We start from the raw sequence: 18571 nt of genomic DNA, 5'->3' as shown, positions 1-18571 counted from the left end.
TTATTTGTTCAGGAGATACCCTAACTTCAGATTGAAATGGAAGAAGGGGATCACTCAGTCGAGTAATCTGTTGAAGCTGAGGCACAAGGGAAAGGCCCAGCTTTACAGAATGTTAGTGGATCACTAGCACCAGCCCCACAAATGCCGCAGTTTCCTACACAGTTTGCACAGCAGATGGCTACGATGTTTCAACAAATGGCTAGGGGCTATGCCTGCTTAAGCTCCACCCTAGACACCTGTAGTACAACCACTGCCTCCAGCCAAAAAGTATGACAAGTTATTGAAGTATGGAGCTACTAAATTTAAGAGTACAGTAGACCCTTTAGAGGCAGAGCAATGGCTTGAAAAGATGGATAGAGTATTTAAGAAGCTGCACTGCCAAGATGAACTGAAGTTTGAATATTATGTGTCTCTACTGCAAGGAGATGCGTATGATTGGTGGAAGACCATCCCCCACAGCTTAGGTGAACCACCAGTACTAACCTGGGATGACTTCATCAGAGAATTCAAACAAAAATACATCCCAGACGCATATGTGGATCAAAAGTTGCAAGAATTTCTGAGTCTGAAGTAAGGGAGTAAATCAGTGGCAGAATATGAGAGGGAGTTCTCCCGCTTAAGCCATTATGCTGGGAGTCTCCTTTTTACCAGCAAGGAAAGGTGCAAGAGATTTGAGACTGGTTTAAAGCCCAGTTTGAGGATGCAAGTTGTGGGATTCAGGCACAGTAACTTCTCAGAGCTCATCTCTCAAGCACTTGAGCAAGAAAGGATTGAATCAAAAGCAACACCTGTAAAAAAAAATCAGAAAAAGTTGAAAAATCAGAGAAAGATAAGGGGGAAAAGCAGTTGAACAAAGTTCTGGTGGTACTTCTGGGAAGAGAAAAAAATTTGGCAGACCTAGTAGAGGTCGAGGTGGAAGATTTGGAAGGGGCAGATTCTCTGGACAGAGACCCCCTAGGTCTGGTCAGCAGTCGAGCAGGGGTTCATATCCTGCCCACCCCTGTGAGACTTATGGCAAGATTCATGGGGGAGAATGCTATTGGGCCACTGGAGCCTATTTTAACTGTGGAGGCAAGGGCCATCTTGCTAAAGACTGCACTAGTGCTCCGAGATACTGTCCAACTCCTACGACTGCAGAAGTATCTATTCAGAGTCCTGCTCCCAGAGGTTCACAATCAGTTGGCAGAGGAAGAGGCAGAGGTAGAGGCACCGCTCGCGCCAAGGCATCGTTGGTCGGGCCAAGACAAGTAAGTGCGTCAGCCAGAGTCTACACAATGAGACAGCGAGAAGAGGCTGAGACTTCTGATGTTGTAGTGGGTACATTTTCTATCTCTGATCAAAAAGTGTTTGTGTTATTTGATCCGGGTTCAACCCACTCATATGTTAGTGCTAGCATAGTCAGTTCACTTGCTGTTCCATGTGTCTAAATGGGTTTTGAAGTGCTAGTAACTAATCCGTTAGGATAAGAGGTTCGGGTCAACAAAATTTATAGACACTATCCTTTGGTGATCCAAAGACATGTTTTTTTGTCAGATTTGATTGAAATGCCCTTCAGAGATTATGATATTATCTTGGGCATGGATTGGTTAGCCAGGCATCACGCCATGATTGACTGTAGACTGAAGATAGTCACTTTTGGTCTCCCTTTGTACGGTGATGTGGTAATATATGGGGAGAGGCATTTACTGCCATCAAACATCATTTTGGCTGCATTAGCCGGAAAAATGATCAGAAAAGGGTGTGAAGCATACTTGGCACATGTGATAGACACCCAAGTGGGGAGTCCAAAGATCGAGGACATCCTATCAGATGTAACTTTTCGGATGTGTTTCCTGATGAATTGCCAGGATTACCTCCAGAAAGAGAAGTGCAGTTTGAGATTGATGTTATGCCTGGTATGGACCCAATTTCCATAACACCATATAGAATGGCTCCAGCCGAATTGAAAGAGTTGAAAGTGCAGTTGCAAGAGCTGCTTGACAAGGGCTTTATTCGCCCTAGTGTGTTAGCTTGGGGAGTGCCAGTGTTGTTTGTTAAGAAGAAGGATGGCACTCTCTGCTTATGTATTGATTATTGGCAGTTGAATAAGGTGACAATAAAGAATAAATATCCATTACCCTGCATTGATGACTTGTTTGATCAATTGAGGGGTGCATCTGTATTCTCCAAAATTAACCTGAGATCAGGTTATTATCAGCTGAAAGTACAAGAGCAGAGTATTCCTAAAACTGCCTTTAGAACTCGCTATGGCCATTATGAGTTCTTAGTTATGCCATTCGGGTTAACTAATGCTTCGGCTGCTTTTATGGATCTGATGAACACTATCTTCAGACCATACCTCGACCAGTTTGTTGTGGTATTCATAAATGATATATTGGTCTATTCGAGGAGTGCAGAAGAGCATGATAGACATTTGCGGATTGTACTGCAGATTTTGAGGGAGAAACAGCTATACGCCAAATTGTCGAAACGTGAATTTTGGCTGAAAGAAATATCTTTCTTGGGGCATGTAGTATCAGAAGAGGGCATCAAGGTAGATCCAAGTAAGATTGAAACTATCCTTAATTGGAGGCCACCTAGAAATATCACAGAGATTCGTAGTTTTCTGAGTTTAGCTGGATACTACCATAGATTTGTGAAGGGATTTTCCATGTTGGCATCTCCATTGATCAAGCTGCTTAGAAAAGATGTGAAATTTTAGTGGACGGATAAATGCCAATAGATTTTTGATGAATTGAAGAAATGTTTGACTGAAGCTCTAGTCCTTACTTTACCTACTCCGGGTAAAGAATACACAGTTTATAGTGATACTTCTCACAATGGGTTAGGCTGTGTATTGATGCAAGATCGAAATGTCATTGCCTATGCATCACGCCAGCTGAAACTGCATGAGAGGAATTATCCAACACATGATTTGGAGCTTGCAGCTATTGTGTTTGCTCTTAAGATCTTGAGGCACTATTTTTATGGGGAGAAATGTTACATCTACACAGATCATAAGAGTTTAAAGTATTTGGGCACCCAGAAAGAGTTGAATTTGAGACAGAGGAGATGGTTAGAGTTGATAAAAGACTATAATTGTCTGATAAACTATCAACCAGGGAAAGCTAATGTGGTGGCTGACGCCTTAAGTATCAAGACTATGGAAAGTCTACGAGTTACTCCTTTGTCTATGGTACATGAGTTGAGATCATTACATGCCAGCTTAGAGATTAATGATGAGGGGCAGACAACAGTTGCATGACATGTACAGCCAGTGTTGATTGATCAGATCAGAATGGTTGCTCAGAATGACCAAAAGTATCAGAAATTATTAGAAGAAGTCCAACAGGGCAAGAAACCAGAATTCTCAATCAGAGATGATGGTCTACTGCTACACCAGGGCAGAATATGTGTTCCTAATGATGTCAATTTGAGGCAAATCATTTTGAAGGAAGCACATGAGTCTCCTTTTGCCATGCACCCTGGTGGTACAAAAAATGTATAGAGGGCTAAAGGATCATTACTGGTGGATGGGTATGAAAAAAGATATGGCAGAGTTTGTTTCCAAATGCCTAACTTGTCAGCAAGTGAAGGCAGAGCATCAAGTACCCGCTGGGTTGTTACATCCACTACCAGTACCAGAATGGAAATGGGAGAGAATAACGATGGATTTTGTGATGGGACTTCCGAGGACACAGAAGAGTCACGATGCAGTATGGGTCATTGTTGACAGACTGACCAAGTCTGCTCATTTTCTGCCAGTTCGGAAGGACTACAGTTTAGAAAGATTGGCCAACTTGTACATTGATGAGATTGTGAGACTACATGGAGTGCCAGTATCCATCGTATCAGAAAGAGATCCTAGGTTCACTTCTAGATTCTGGGGTAGTCTTCAGAGAGCCCTAGGAACTAAATTGAACTTCAGTACTGCATTCCACCCACAGACAGATTGTAACACTACTATTTGTATAGCCTGGCATATTTCACTATTCCGGTGACCAGAGTCAGTCCGAAAAATTAAGGGGATTAGAACCACACTTAAGACAACTACATAAGCCATAAACACAAATAATTAGTAATTGTCAATTAGTTAAGAAAAACAGAACATAAGAAGTTAAACGAGCCGAGAGTCACAGCGATGGGTGACCTTCTCGGGAAGGACTGCGAAGTTGATTTAAACTGAAATTTTGAACTGTAAAAAGTGACGCCGCGGTCCTTAAGACTATTACAAACACAGTGAAAAAGAGAAAATCACGGAAAAAGGTTGTTAAGCCAGTCAAATAATTAGGTTAGGGAGCTGGAAGAAATATTGAATTATTTGCAAACCGAGTTGAACCAGCGAGGGGTAATTTGGTCAATTGACCCCAAGAGCTGACTCCTGACCTAACTGTCAAATAAATTAGAGAAAAGAAAATTTCGGAACCGAAAATTAAATTAAAGAACTAATGGAAAAATAAATAGAAAAATAAAAGAAAATGAAAAAGTGAAAAGAGATGACATCATGCATGACATCATCCATGATGTCATAAATACTAATAAAATTAAAAATTAAAAAATTGGATAAAATTGGTCTTCCAAGAGGATAAATTTGATAAAAAGAAAAAAATATGCAAAAAGTCCCATTTCTTTCACCTTGCCGTCCTCTCTCTCTCTCACCCTTTCCCTCACAAAATCTCCATTAAAGCTCATTTTGAGCTTGAAGAAACCTTAATTCTCACCATAGAAACCCTACTCTCCATCACTAAATCTTGTAACTATATCTTGATAAAGAGATTTACAACAGAAAGAAAAAGAAAGAAGAAGTTTGGAGAGGTGAAAAAATTCTGCACAAGGTTGGTTTTCTTCCTCCATTCTCTCTTTGAATTTATGTTTAAGTAGCTAAGTTACACTTGGAATTAACAAACAAGTGAATAAAATCAAGCATGGTGGACCAAATAGAAATTTGGGCAACTAGGGTTTAGGTTTGAGGATGGATAATTTTAATACAAATTATGAATTAGTTAAGTGTGAATGAGTGTATAAATACTAAATATGTTTTTAGAATTCAACAAATGAGCTAAACATGGAAGTTAGGGTTTTCAACTTAGGGTTTGGGAGACAAAATTTGGAGAAATGGTGAAGTGATGTGTTTGACCTAGTTTTAGGTGAGAAATGGTCATTTTTGACCAAATGAAGTGTATTGGAAATTTTGGAGTTGAGTTTAAATTCGGATTCAATGTGGTCATGCTGCAGGCAGTAGGACCAAGGTCCCTTTGAGGGACCAAAACTGAAAAATTACAAGTCCAATTGGTATGAGACCAATTGGGAATGAAAATAGAGACAAAGTGACAATTTTCATTTAGGAATCATGCCTAAAAAGTGACCAAAACCTAGTGAACAAATTGACCGAATTCGGATTTTCTGAGTCTGACCTGTACAACATTTGGCCATAACTTGAGCTAGGCAAGTCTAAATGACCTAAAATTTTACCAGTGGATAGTTGTGATATAGACCAACAACTTTCATGAAGAGCACCAATCCAAATTTTTCCCTTAACCAAGTCATTTGGCCACCCAAAGTTGGTGACCTAAAACTGCCAAAACCAGTTAGGTGCCCAGAAATCTGGGTTAAGTCCAATCCGGCAGCCATGATTCAAATGGCTATAACTTGAGCTACAAAACTCCAATTGGAGTGATTCAAAACTCATTCTAGCTAGCTACCTCCCTCATTGATTTCGATTAGTCGGGTTGTAGATTACTTTGTCGTGGTGTACAACGCGGCATTCATCGGAAATTTTTTATCATGGCTTAAGTTGTGTATGAATTGGCAACACTATGTTTATTAAATTATTTGACCCAAAAATTTTGCTATAATGAGTTTTGATAATTGGTGAAATATAATTGTGCAACATTTAAATTGTGTTTTGTCAATGAATGATTTATGTATTGTATTTTAAATTTTTATTGTGCACCACTGAGTATTTTTATACTCAGCAATAGCTTATTTTGCTGTCGCAGATAAGAGCGAGGAGAAAGCAGCAGAGTGAGCTGCTATTGAAATTGAGGACTACACTGATCTTTTTGTACGAGTATTGTTTTATACCCTTGTAGTTATTTTGATATAAATATTGTAATGTTTTATGTATTAATGTAAAGTTGAGCAGTTGTATAATAAATTGTAATAATATTATTTTTGGATTTTCTTTTGTAAATTAAGATTTGTATTTGTGAATTTCGTACTATATGCACTGTGAATGAAGTTATGAAATATTTTAAATTGATAAATTTTTGGTTAAATTGTGGATTGATTGAATTGTGTTGACTTGAGATTATTTGGAGGTTGGGAGTCGTAGAAATTTTATTGGAAGTGTTTTTCTCAGGTATTTGAGGAACTGTTTTCTCAAAATACAGACGGCACTCTGTCGAAATTTTTATAAAATTTACGAAAAAATAAAAATGGATAAAATTTTTTAAAAGTTTTTAAGCTTTGAATAAATGATTTTAATTCCTATCAAAATGCTCACCACTTCCAAAATGTAAGAAAATGGTTTTAAAATCCCTTGTAGTGTACTTAATGAATTGTCAGTAGGTGAAGTTCGGTAGTTCATTAGGTATTCTACAGGATCATGTTATGCCTTACAGAGGGGTAAGGTGTGACATGTTTTAGTGGTATCAGAGCATGGTTTTACAATAAATTTTGACTATATATGTGAATATTTCTTTGATAAGTACAACTGCTCAAGTGTCTTTAATTGATACATATGACATATTTACATCATGAATATGCACTAACGGAGGTCAACCTCCTTGTGTTTGATCTCAGGAAGTAGAAATTTTGAGAAAACAGAATGGAAGAAGGAGATCATTCCGTGGAACAATCTGTTGAGGCTGAGGTTCAAGGGGAAGCCCCAGCACTCCAAAACGTAAGTGGATCAGCCACTCCAGCTCCTACTCCAGCACTGCAGTTTCCTGCTCAGTTTGCACAGCAGATGGCTGTGTTTTTCCAACAAATGGCAGGAAATGTGCCACCCCAAGCTCAGATGCAAGCACCTGTAGCACAACCACAGTCCTCAGCTCGACAATATGAAAAATTGATGAAATTTGGGGCCATCGAGTTTAAGGGCACTATGGATCCACTGGAGGCAGAACAGTGGTTAGATCGAATGGAACGGGTTTTCAGGAAGTTGCAGTGTGCAGAAGAGCTGAAGTTCGAGTATTCTGTTTCTTTGTTGCAAGGGGATGCGTATGAATGGTGGAAGACCATCCCCCATAGCCTGGTAGAACCTCTAGTCCTTACTTGGTCAGACTTTTTGAGGGAGTTTCGACAGAAGTGGGTCCCTGATGCATATGTGGATATGAAGTTACAAGAATTCCTGAGTTTGAAACAAAGGGACAGAACCATAGCAGAATATGAGAAAGACTTCTCTCGACTGAGCCACTACGCTGAAAGCTTAGTCTCCACCCCCAGAGATAGATGTAAGAGGTTTGAGGCTGGGTTAAGACCGAATCTGAGAATGCAAGTTATGGATTTTCGACATTAGAATTTCTCTGAGTTGATCTCACAGGCCTTGGAATTGAAAAGGATAGAATCAGAAGGGGCAGTGAAGAAGGGTATACAAGAGAAAGAGAAGATTGAAAATATTGCTGGACAAGCACCTGAGAGTGGTTCTGGGAAGAGGAAACAGTTTGGGGGATCCAGCTCCCGTAGATCTGGCAGAGGCAGATTCTCTGGCCAAAGACCACCTCGGTCTGGTCAACAGACCTAGTAAGCACCTCGAGGATCTTTATCAGTTCGGCAGTGTGAAACCTGTGGTAGAACACACGGTGGGGTGTGTTTCAAGGCCATAGGTGCATGCTATAACTGTGGAGGGAGCGGACATTTTGCTAAGGATTGTACTAGTCCGCGCCGATCTAGACCTTCTGCTACATCTGAGGGATCAGCCCAAGTCTCTGCACCTAGAGGGTCACAGAGGTAGGGGTCCTGGTAACACTCCTGGAAGTCAAAGCACTATTAACCAGCCAGTATCCAGTGGCGCACCAGTCAAAGTGTATACCATGCGTCAGAGGGAGGAGGCTGAAACATCAGACGTAGTAGCTGGTATTTTCTCCATCCTTGACTAAGATGTACATGTGTTATTTTATCCTGGCTCCACACATTCGTATGTTAGTGCTAGTGTATGTGTTCTACTGCTATTCAGTGTGTACCAATAGACTATGATGTGCTAGTAACTAGTCCATTAGGCCAGGAGGTTAGGGTAAATAAATTATATATGGATTGTCCTTTGGTGATCCAAGGATACACTTTTCTGTCTGATTTGATTGAAATGCCCTTCAGAGATTATGACATTATCTTGGGCATGGATTGGTTAGCCAGGCATCATGCGATGATTGATCAGAGATCAAGATAGTCACTTTTGGTCTCCCTCAGTATGGTGATGTAGTAATACATGGGGAGAGGCAGTTATTGCCTTCAAACATCATTTCAGCTGTACTAGCCAGAAAAATGATTAAGAAGGGGTGTGAGGCATACTTGGCACATGTGATAGACACCCAAGTGGGTAGTCCAGCATTGAGGGACATCCCCACAGTATGTGACTTTCTGGATGTGTTTCCTGATGAATTGCCAAGATTACCTCCAAAAAGAGAGGTACAGTTTGAGATTGATGTTATGCCTGGTGTGGACCCAATCTCTATAACACCATATAGAATGGCACCAGCAGAACTAAAAGAATTCAAAGTGCAGTTACAAGAACTGCTTGACAAGGGCTTTATCCACCCTAGTGTGTCACCTTGGGGAGCGCCAGTGTTATTTGTAAAGAAGAAAGATGGCACTCTCCGCTTATGCATTGACTATCGACAGTTGAATAAGGTGACAATAAAGAACAGATACCCATTGCCTCGCATTGATGACTTATTTGATCAGTTGAGGGGTGCAGCTATGTTCTCCAAAATTGACCTGAGATCAGGTTATTATCAGCTGAAAGTACAAGAGCAGAGTATTTCTAAAACTGCCTTTAGAACCAGCTATGGCCATTATGAGTTCTTGGTCATGCCATTCGGGTTAACTAATGCTCTGGCTGCTTTTATGGATCTGATGAACACTATCTTCAGACCATACCTCGACCAGTTTGTTATGGTATTCATAGATGATATATTGGTATATTCGAGGAATGTAGAAGAGCATGATAGACATCTGCGCATTGTACTACAAACTTCGAGGGAGAACAGCTATACTCCAAATTGTCAAAATGTGAATTTTGGCTAAAGGAGATATCCTTTTTGGGGCACATAGTATCAGCAGAGGCTATTAAGGTAGATCCTAGCAAGATAGAAGTTGTCCTTAATTGGAAGCCACCCAGAAATATCACAGAGATTCGAAGTATTCTTGGGTTAGCTGGATACTACCGTCGATTTGTGAAGGGATTCTCCATGTTGGCATCTCCATTGACCAAGCTGCTTAGGAAAGATATGAAATTTCAATGAACGGACAAATGCCGGCAGAGTTTTGATGAATTGAAGAAATGTTTGACTGAGGCTTCAGTCCTAACTTTACCTACACTGGGTAAAGAATAAACAGTTTATAGCGATGCTTCTCACAATGGGTTAGGTTGTGTGTTGATGCAAGATCGAAATGTCATTGCCTATGCATCACGCCAGCTAAAACCACATGAGAGGAATTATCCGACACATGAGTTGGAGCTTGCAGCTATTGTGTTCGCTTTTAAGATCTGGAGACATTATTTGTATGGGGAGAAGTGCTACATCTACACAGATCATAAGAGTTTGAAGTATTTGGGCACCCAGAAAGAGTTGAATTTGAGACAGAGGAGATGGTTAGAGTTGATAAAAGACTATGATTGTCTGATAGACTATCAGCCAGGGAAAGTTAATGTTGTAGCTAACACCTTAAGTCGCAAGACTATGGCAAGTCTATGGGTTACTCCTTTGGCGATGGTACATGAGTTGAGATCATTACATACCAGATTAGAGATTAATGATGAGGGGCAGACAACAGTTGCATGGCATGTACAGCCAGTGTTGATTGTTCATATCAGAATGGCTACTCAGAATGATCAGAAGTATCAGAGGCTGTTGGAAGAAGTCCAGCAGGGCAAGAAACCAGAATTCTCAATAAGAGATTATGGTCTATTGCTACACTAAGACAGAATGTGTGTTCCTAATGATGTTGATTTGAGGCAGATCATTTTGAAGGAAGCACATGAGTCTCCTTTTGCCATGCACCCTGGTGGTACAAAAATGTACAGAGGGCTAAAGGAGCATTACTGGTGGATGGGTATAAAAAGAGATGTGGCAGAGTTTGTTTCCAAATGCCTAACTTGTCAGCAAGTGAAGGTAGAGCATCAAGTACCCGCTGGGTTGTTACATCCACTACCAGTACCAAAATGAAAATGGGAGAGAATAACAATGGATTTTGTGATGGGACTTTCGAGGACACAGAAGAGTCATGATGCAGTATGGGTCATTGTTGACAGACTGACCAAGTCTGCTCATTTTCTGCCAGTTCGAATGGACTACAGTTTAGAAAGATTGGCCAAGTTGTACATTGATGAGATTGTGAGACTGCATGGAGTGCCAGTATCCATCGTATCAGACAAAGATCCTAGGTTCACTTCTAGATTCTGGGTTAGTCTTCAGAGAGCCCCAGGAACTAGATTGAACTTCAGTACGGCATTCCACCCACAGACAGATGGCCAATCTGAGAGGGTAATTCAGATCTTGGAGGACATGCTACGGGCTTGTGTGATTAAGTTTGAGGGCAGTTGGGACACACACTTGCCTTTGATTGAGTTTGCTTACAACAACAGCTACCAATCAAGCTTTGGGATGCCTCCATATGAAGCTTTGTATGGCAGAAAATGTAGAACCCCGTTGTGTTGGGATGACATGGGTGAAAGGAAAATGATTGGACCTGAAATTGTTTAGCAGACTGAGGAGAAAATCAGGGTGTCAGACCATCAGAAGTCCTATATTGATCTGAAGAAAAGAGATATTGAGTATGCAGTGGGTGAGAAAGTATTCCTCATGGTTTCCCCTTGGAAGAGAATTATGAGATTTGGCAGAAAGGGGAAACTGAGTCCTCGATTCATTGGTCCATATGAGGTTCCAGAAAGAGTGGGTCCTTTGGCATATCGATTGGCACTACCTCCAGAGTTGGAGAAGATACATAATGTCTTCCAAGTGTCTATGTTGAGGAGGTATCGATCAGACCCATCTCATGTACTACCAGTAGAGGAAATTGAAGTGAATCCAGACCTCACATATGAGGAAGAACCCATAGAGATTCTGGCTTATGAGGTGAAATAGCTACGGAACAAGCAAATCCCGTTAGTGAAAGTGCTGTGGAACCATCATTCAGGCCAGGAGTCTACTTGGGAATGAGAGGAAGACATGAGGAGACAACACCCACAACTGTTCAGAGATTGATACCAGGTAAAATTTTGAGACGAAATTTATTTAAGGGAGGGAGAATTATAACACCCCTATTTGTATAGCTTGGTATATTTCACTATTCCAGTGACCGGAGTCGGTCCGGACAATTAAGGGGATTAGAACCACACTTAAGACAACTTATAATGGCCCGGCCCACTAGTGATATTGTCCGCTCTGGGCCGAAGCCCTCACGGTTTTAAAACCCGTCACTAGGGGTTACGAACCGCCAACTTATAAACCTAGCATCTCTCCCGTGTTTTGCCGATGTGGGATTTACCTAGGGTTTTACAATCCACCCCCCTTATGGGACTCAGCATCCTCACTGAGGTTTGCCCCATCATCACTCAAGGTTGCACGCGGAGCGGCTCTAATACAACAAATGTAATGGCCAGGCCCACTAGTGATATTGTCCGCTCTGGGCCGAAGCCCTCACGGTTTTAAAACGCGTCACTAGGAGTTACAAACCGCCAATTTATAAACCTAGCATCTCTCCCGTGTTTTGTCGATGTGGGATTTACCTAGGGTGTTACACAACTAGATAAGCCATAAACACAAATAATTAGTAATTGTCAATTAGTTAAGTATAAATAAAAAAAATACAACATAAGAAGTTAAACGAGCCGAGAGTCATAGTGATGGGTGACCTTCTCGGGAAGGACTGCGAAGTCGATTTAAACTCAAATTTCGAACCGTAAAATGTGACGCCGTGTCCTTAAGACTATTGTAGTGGAAAGAGAAAATCACGGAAAAAGGTTGTTAAGTCAGTCAAATAATTAGGTCAGGGAGTCGGAAGAAATATTGAATTATTTACAAACCGGGTTGAATCGGCGAGGGGCAATTTGGTCAATTGACCCCGAGAGCTAACTCCTGACCTAACTGTCAAATAAAATCGGAGAAAAGAAAATTTCAGAAATGGAAATTAAATTAAAGAACTAATGAAAAAATAAATAGAAAAATAAAAAGAAAATGAAAAAGTGAAAAGAGATGACATTATGCATGACATCATGCATGATGTCATAAATACTAATAAAATTAAAAATTAAAAAATTGGATAAAATTGGTCTTCCAAGAGGATAAATTTGATAAAAAGAAAAAAAAATGCAAAAAGTCCCATTTCTTTCACCTTGCCGTCCTCTCTTTCTCTCACCCTCTCCCTCACAAAATCTCCATTAAAGCTCATTTTGAGCTTGAAGAAACCTTAATTCCCACCATAGAAACCCTACTCTCCATCACTAAATCTTGTAACTATATCTTGATAAGGAGATTTACAACAAAAAGAAAAAGAAAGAAGAAGTTTAGAGAGGTGGAAAAATTCTGCACAAGGTTGGTATTCTTCCTCCATTCTCTCTTTGAATTTATGTTTAAGTAGCTAAGTTACACTTGGAATTAACAAATAAGTGAATAAAATCAAGCATGGTGGACCAAAAAGAAATTTGGGCAGCTAGGGTTTAGGTTTGAGGATGGATAATTTTAATACAAATTATGAATTAGTTAAGTGTGAATGAGTTTATAAATACTAAATATGTATTTAGAATTCAACAAATGAGCTAAACATGGAAGTTAGGGTTTTCAACTTAGGGTTTGGGAGATAAAATTTGGAGAAATGGTGAAATGATGTGTTTGACCTAGTTTGAGGTGAGAAATGATCATTTGTGACCAAATGAAGTGTGTTGGAAATTTTGTAGTTGAGTTTAAATTCGGATTCAATGTGGTCATGCTGCAGGCAGCAGGACCAAGGTCCCTTTGAGGGACCAAAACTAACAATTTACAAGTCTAATTGGTATGAGACCAATTGGGAATGAAAATAGACACAAAATGACACAATTTTCATTCAGGAATTATGCCCAAAAAGTGACCCAAACCTAGTGAACAAATTGACCAAATCCGGATTTTCTCAGTCTGACCTGTAAAAAAATGACCAAATGAACAGTGTTTGTTCATTTGGCCATAACTTGAGCTAAACAGGTCTAAATGACCTGAAATTTTACTAGTGGATATTTGAGATATAGACCAACAACTTTCATGAAGAAAACCAATCCAAATTTTTCCCTTAACCAAGTCATTTGGCCACCCAAAGTTGGCGACCTAAAATTACCAGAACCAATTTGGTGCCCAGAAATCTAGGTTAAGTCCAATCTGGCAGTCATGATTCAAATGACTATAACTTGAGCTACAAAACTCCAATTGGAGTGATTCAAAAAGGAGAATAAAGTTAAGATAATAGGGAACATTTTCTATGAAGAAAACTTAGCCAAATTCTAATAGTAAATGACCAATGGAAAAGTGCAACCTAAGACACCAAAACTGAAAATTTGCAATTTTGCCTAAAAGACTTAAGTTTTGAGAAAATGACCAAAACCAACAAGTTTGGTAACCAAAATGTGGTATGTGGGTGAAGTTAGAGTTCCCATACCTATTAAGCCTTAGAAAGTCAACAAATTGACTTGAATGTGTAGCGAATAGTAACCCCGAAACACAAATTTTAAAGAACGTCAAGTTTAGCATATATAAGCTAGATAAAAGTGAATTTGAATTTATTTTTAGATTTATGCTAAGTTATGGTACTGAAACACTGTGAAACTGTGTGTTTCAGCTGAAAAAGGCTCAGAAAGTCTAAAACACTGAGTTAAGGCCTAGAGGCGACTCACGTCAGGTTTGTGCACAATAAACCCTATTTAAGCATTTTACCATCGAAAAATGGATTTAGTATGCATTATGAGTTAAGGACTTTTGTGTTGCCACTTTGTGAATGAAAATGTAACTTTGGAAATTGATTTGATTTTTGTATGCAATATTTGAATAAATTGTTTTAAATTGATTTCGGATTCACACTTAGCATGACAGTACCATATTATTCCCCCATTTATGGGGTTGAGATCGATTATTTTCCTCCCTTTCTGGTTTACCAGTTGAGGTTATAGATCGGATGAGTACTCATTAGCTAGCTAACCACCTCCCTCATTGATTTCAATTAGTGAGGTTATAGATTGCTTTGTCGTGGTGTACAATGCGGCATTGATCGGAAATTTTGTGTCATGGCTTAAGTTGTGTATGAATTGGCAACACTGTGTTTATTAAATTATTTGACCCAAAAATTTTGCTATAATGAGTTTTGATAATTGGTAAAATATAATTGTGCAACATTTAAATTGTGTTTTGTCAATGAATAATTTATGTATTGTATTTTAAATTTTTATTGTGCACCACTGAGTTTTTTTATACTCAGCGATAGCTTATTTTGCTGTCGCAGATAAGAGAGAGGAGAAAGCAGCAGAGTGAGCTGCTATTGAAATTAAGGACTATACTGATCTTTTTGTACGGGTATTATTTTATACCCTTGTAGTTATTTTGATGTAAATATTGTAATGTTTTATGTATCAATGTAAAGTTGAGCAGTTGTATAATAAATTGTAATAATATTATTTTTGGATATTCTTTTGTAAATTAAGATTTGTATTTGTGAATTTCGTACTATATGCACTGTGAATGAAGTTATGAAATATTTTAAGTTGATAAATTTTTGGTTAAATTGTGGAATGATTGAATTGTGATGACTTGAGATTATTTGGAGGTTGGGAGTTGTAGAAAATTTATTGGAAGTATTTTTCTTTGGTATTTGAAGAACTGTTTTCTCAAAATACAGACGGCATTCTGCCAAAATTTTTATAAAATTTACGGAAAAGTAAAAATGGACAAAATTTTTTACTAGTTTTTAAATGATTTTAATTCCTATCAAAATACTCACCACTTCCAAAATGTAAGAAAATAGTTTTAAAATCCCTTGTAGTGTACTTAATGAATTATCGATAGGTGAAGTTCGGTAGTTCATTAGGTATTCTATGGGATCATGTTATGCCTTACAGAGGGGTAAGGTGTGACACAGATGGCCAGTCCGAGAGGGTAATTCAGATCTTGGAGGATATGCTACGGGCTTGTGTAATTGAATTTGAGGGCAGTTGGGACACACACTTGCCTTTGATTGAGTTTGCTTACAACAACAGCTACCAATCAAGCATTGGGATGCCTCCATATGAAGCTTTGTATGGCAGAAAATGTAGAACCCCGTTGTGTTGGGATGACGTGGGTGAAAGGAAGATGATTGGGCCAGAAATTGTTCAACAAACTGAAGAGAAAATCAGATTGATCAGAGATCGACTTAAGACTGCATCAGACCGTCAGAAATCCTACATTGATTTAAAGAGAAGAGATATTGAGTATGCAGTGGGTGAGAAAGTATTCCTCGAGGTTTCTCCTTGGAAGAGAATTATGAGATTCGACAGGAAGGGGAAACTAAGTCCTCGTTTTATCGGGCCTTATGAGGTTCTAGAAAGAGTGGGTCCTTTGGCATATCGATTGGCGCTACCTCCTGAGTTGGAGAAGATACATAATGTCTTCCATGTGTCTATGTTGAGGAGGTATCAATCAGACCCATCTCATGTACTACTAGTAGAAGAAATTGAAGTGAATCCAGACCTCACATATGAGGAAGAACCCATAGAGATTCTGGGTTATGAGATGAAGCAGCTACAAAATAAGCAGATCCCGTAAGTAAAAGTGTTGTGGAACCATCATTCGGGCCAGGAGGCTACTTAGGAATGAGAGGAGGACATGAGGAGACAGCACCCACAGCTGTTCAGAGATTGATACCAGGAAAAATTTCGAGACGAAATTTATTTTAACGGGGGGAGTATTGTAACACCCCAATTTGTATAGCCTGGTACATTTCACTATTCTGGTGACCGAAGTTAGTCTGGATAATTAAGGGGATTAGAACCACACTTAAGACAACTAGATAAGCCATGAACACAAATAATTAGTAATTGTCAATTAGTTAAGTATAAATAAGAAAAAGAGAACATAAGAAGTTAAACGAGCCGAGAGTCACAGCGATGGGTGACCTTCTCGGGAAGGACTGCGAAGTCAATTTAAACTCAAATTTCGAATCGTAAAATGTGACGCCGCGATCCTTAAGACTATTGTAAACACAGTGGAAAAGAGAAAATCACAAAAAAGAATTGTTAAGCCAGTCAAATAATTAGGTCAGGAAACCGGAAGAAATATTGAATTATTTGCAAACTGGGTTGAACCGGCGAAGGGCAATTTGGTCAATTAACCCCGAGAGCTGACTCCTGACCTAACTGTCAAATAAAATCGGAGAAAAGAAAATTTTAGAGTTGAGAATTAAATTAAAGAACTAATGGAAAAATGAATGAAAAAAAAAGAGAAAAAGAAAAGTTGAAAAAGTAATGACATCATGTGGTGACATAAGCATGATGCAATAAATTTTTATTTTTAAAATTTGAAATTTTGGGATAATTTCTAACAAATAAAAGACAAATTAAGAAAGAAAAAAAAATTGGTCTTCTTCTTCTTCTTCAAGCCGTCCACTCTCTCTCTCCCATCTCTTTCATTTTCTTCATGAAACCTCCATTGAAGCCCACCTAAAGCTCTCTTAAACCCTAAATTATGCCATGAAATCCCTACATCCCTTAACTAAAAATTGTGTTTGAGCTTTCATAAGAAGATTGGGAGTAAATAAATCAAGCAAAGTTTGAAGAAATGGAGATATAAATTCTGCTCACTTAAGGTAAGCTAATCTAACCTTTCTTTTTAGTATACATGATGGATTTAGGGTAGGAATGGATGAGATTATATGAAGAAATTGGAAAAATTTGCATGATTAGGAAGAGGGGGAATTTCAGCCAGCATGTGTGGGAGTATGATTTGCATGGTTTGATTGAATTAAAGGGGAATATAAACATCAAGGAGTTGAATGATTATGGTTAAATGCCTTGAATTAGCTAAATGCAATGAATTGGTGAACTAGGGTTTTGGACACTTAGGGTTTAGGAGTCAAAAATATTAGAAATTGTGAAATGATGTGTTTGACCTAGTTTGAGGTGAGAAATGGTCATTTGCGACCAAATGAAGTGTGTTGGAAGTGTTGGAATTGAGTTTAAATTCGGATTGAATGTGGTCATGCTACAGGCAGCAGGACCAATGTCCATTTGAGGGACCTAAACTGAAAATTTACAAGTCTAATTGGCATGAGACCAATTGGGAATGAAAATAGACACAAAATGACACAATTTTCATTTAGGAATCATGCCCAAAAAGTGACCAAAACCTAGTGAACAAATTGACCAATTCCTGATTTTCTCAGTCTGACCTGTACAAAAATGACCAAATGAAAAGTGTTTGTTCATTTGGCCATAACTTGAGCTAGGCAGGTCTAAATGACCTGAAATTTTACCAGTGGACAGTTGAGATATAGACCTAAAACTTTCATGAAGAATATAAACCCAAATTATGTGCTTAACCAAGTCATTTGGCCACCCAAGTTTGGTAACCTAAAACTGCTAGAACTAGTTTGGTGCCCAGAAATTTGGGTTAAGTCCAATCTGGCAACCATGATTCAAATGGCTATAACTTGAGCTACAAAACTCCAATTGGATTGATTCAAAAAGAAGAATAAAGTTAGGACAATAGGAAACATTTTCTGTGAAGAAAGTTTTGCCAAATTCTAACAGAAAAATAACCAATGGAACAGTGCAACTTAAGACACCAAAACTGAAAATTTGCAAATTTGCCAAAAAGACTTAGAATTTGAGTAAACAACCAAAACCAACAAATTTAGTGACCAAAATGTGGTATGTGGGTGAAGTTGGAATTCCCATAGCTATTAAGCCTTAGAAAGTTAATAAATTAACTTGAATAGTGTTATGAATAGTAACTCCAAAACACAAAATTTAAAGAACGTCAAGTTTAGCACATTAGAGCTAGATAAAAGTGAATTTAAATTTATTTTTAGATTTATGCTAAGTTATGGTACTGAAACACTGTGAAATTGTGTGTTTCAGTGGAAAAGAACACCGAGAAAGAACCCAAGGAATCGAGTCAAGGCCAAGAGGCTACTCGCTTAAGGTTTGTGCACAACGTATAATTTTTGTAAATTATCTCCTGTATATTGTTTTGAATAATTTGAAATATTGAATTGTGATATTATTATGATGCTTTTTATTTAAATTGTTAGAAGTTATTTGTGTATATTTGAGATGGTATAAATATTTAGTAAATTGTCAAGATAAGTTTTGAAACCACAGTGTCATGACCATATATTTGAACACCTCACTAGCATGACTAGTGGGGGTAATCAGTTT

The sequence above is a fragment of the Hevea brasiliensis genome, chromosome 4 (assembly GCF_030052815.1).
Source record: "Hevea brasiliensis isolate MT/VB/25A 57/8 chromosome 4, ASM3005281v1, whole genome shotgun sequence".
In the NCBI taxonomy this organism is placed as follows: domain Eukaryota; kingdom Viridiplantae; phylum Streptophyta; class Magnoliopsida; order Malpighiales; family Euphorbiaceae; genus Hevea; species Hevea brasiliensis.
This window is presented reverse-complemented; position numbering follows the sequence as displayed.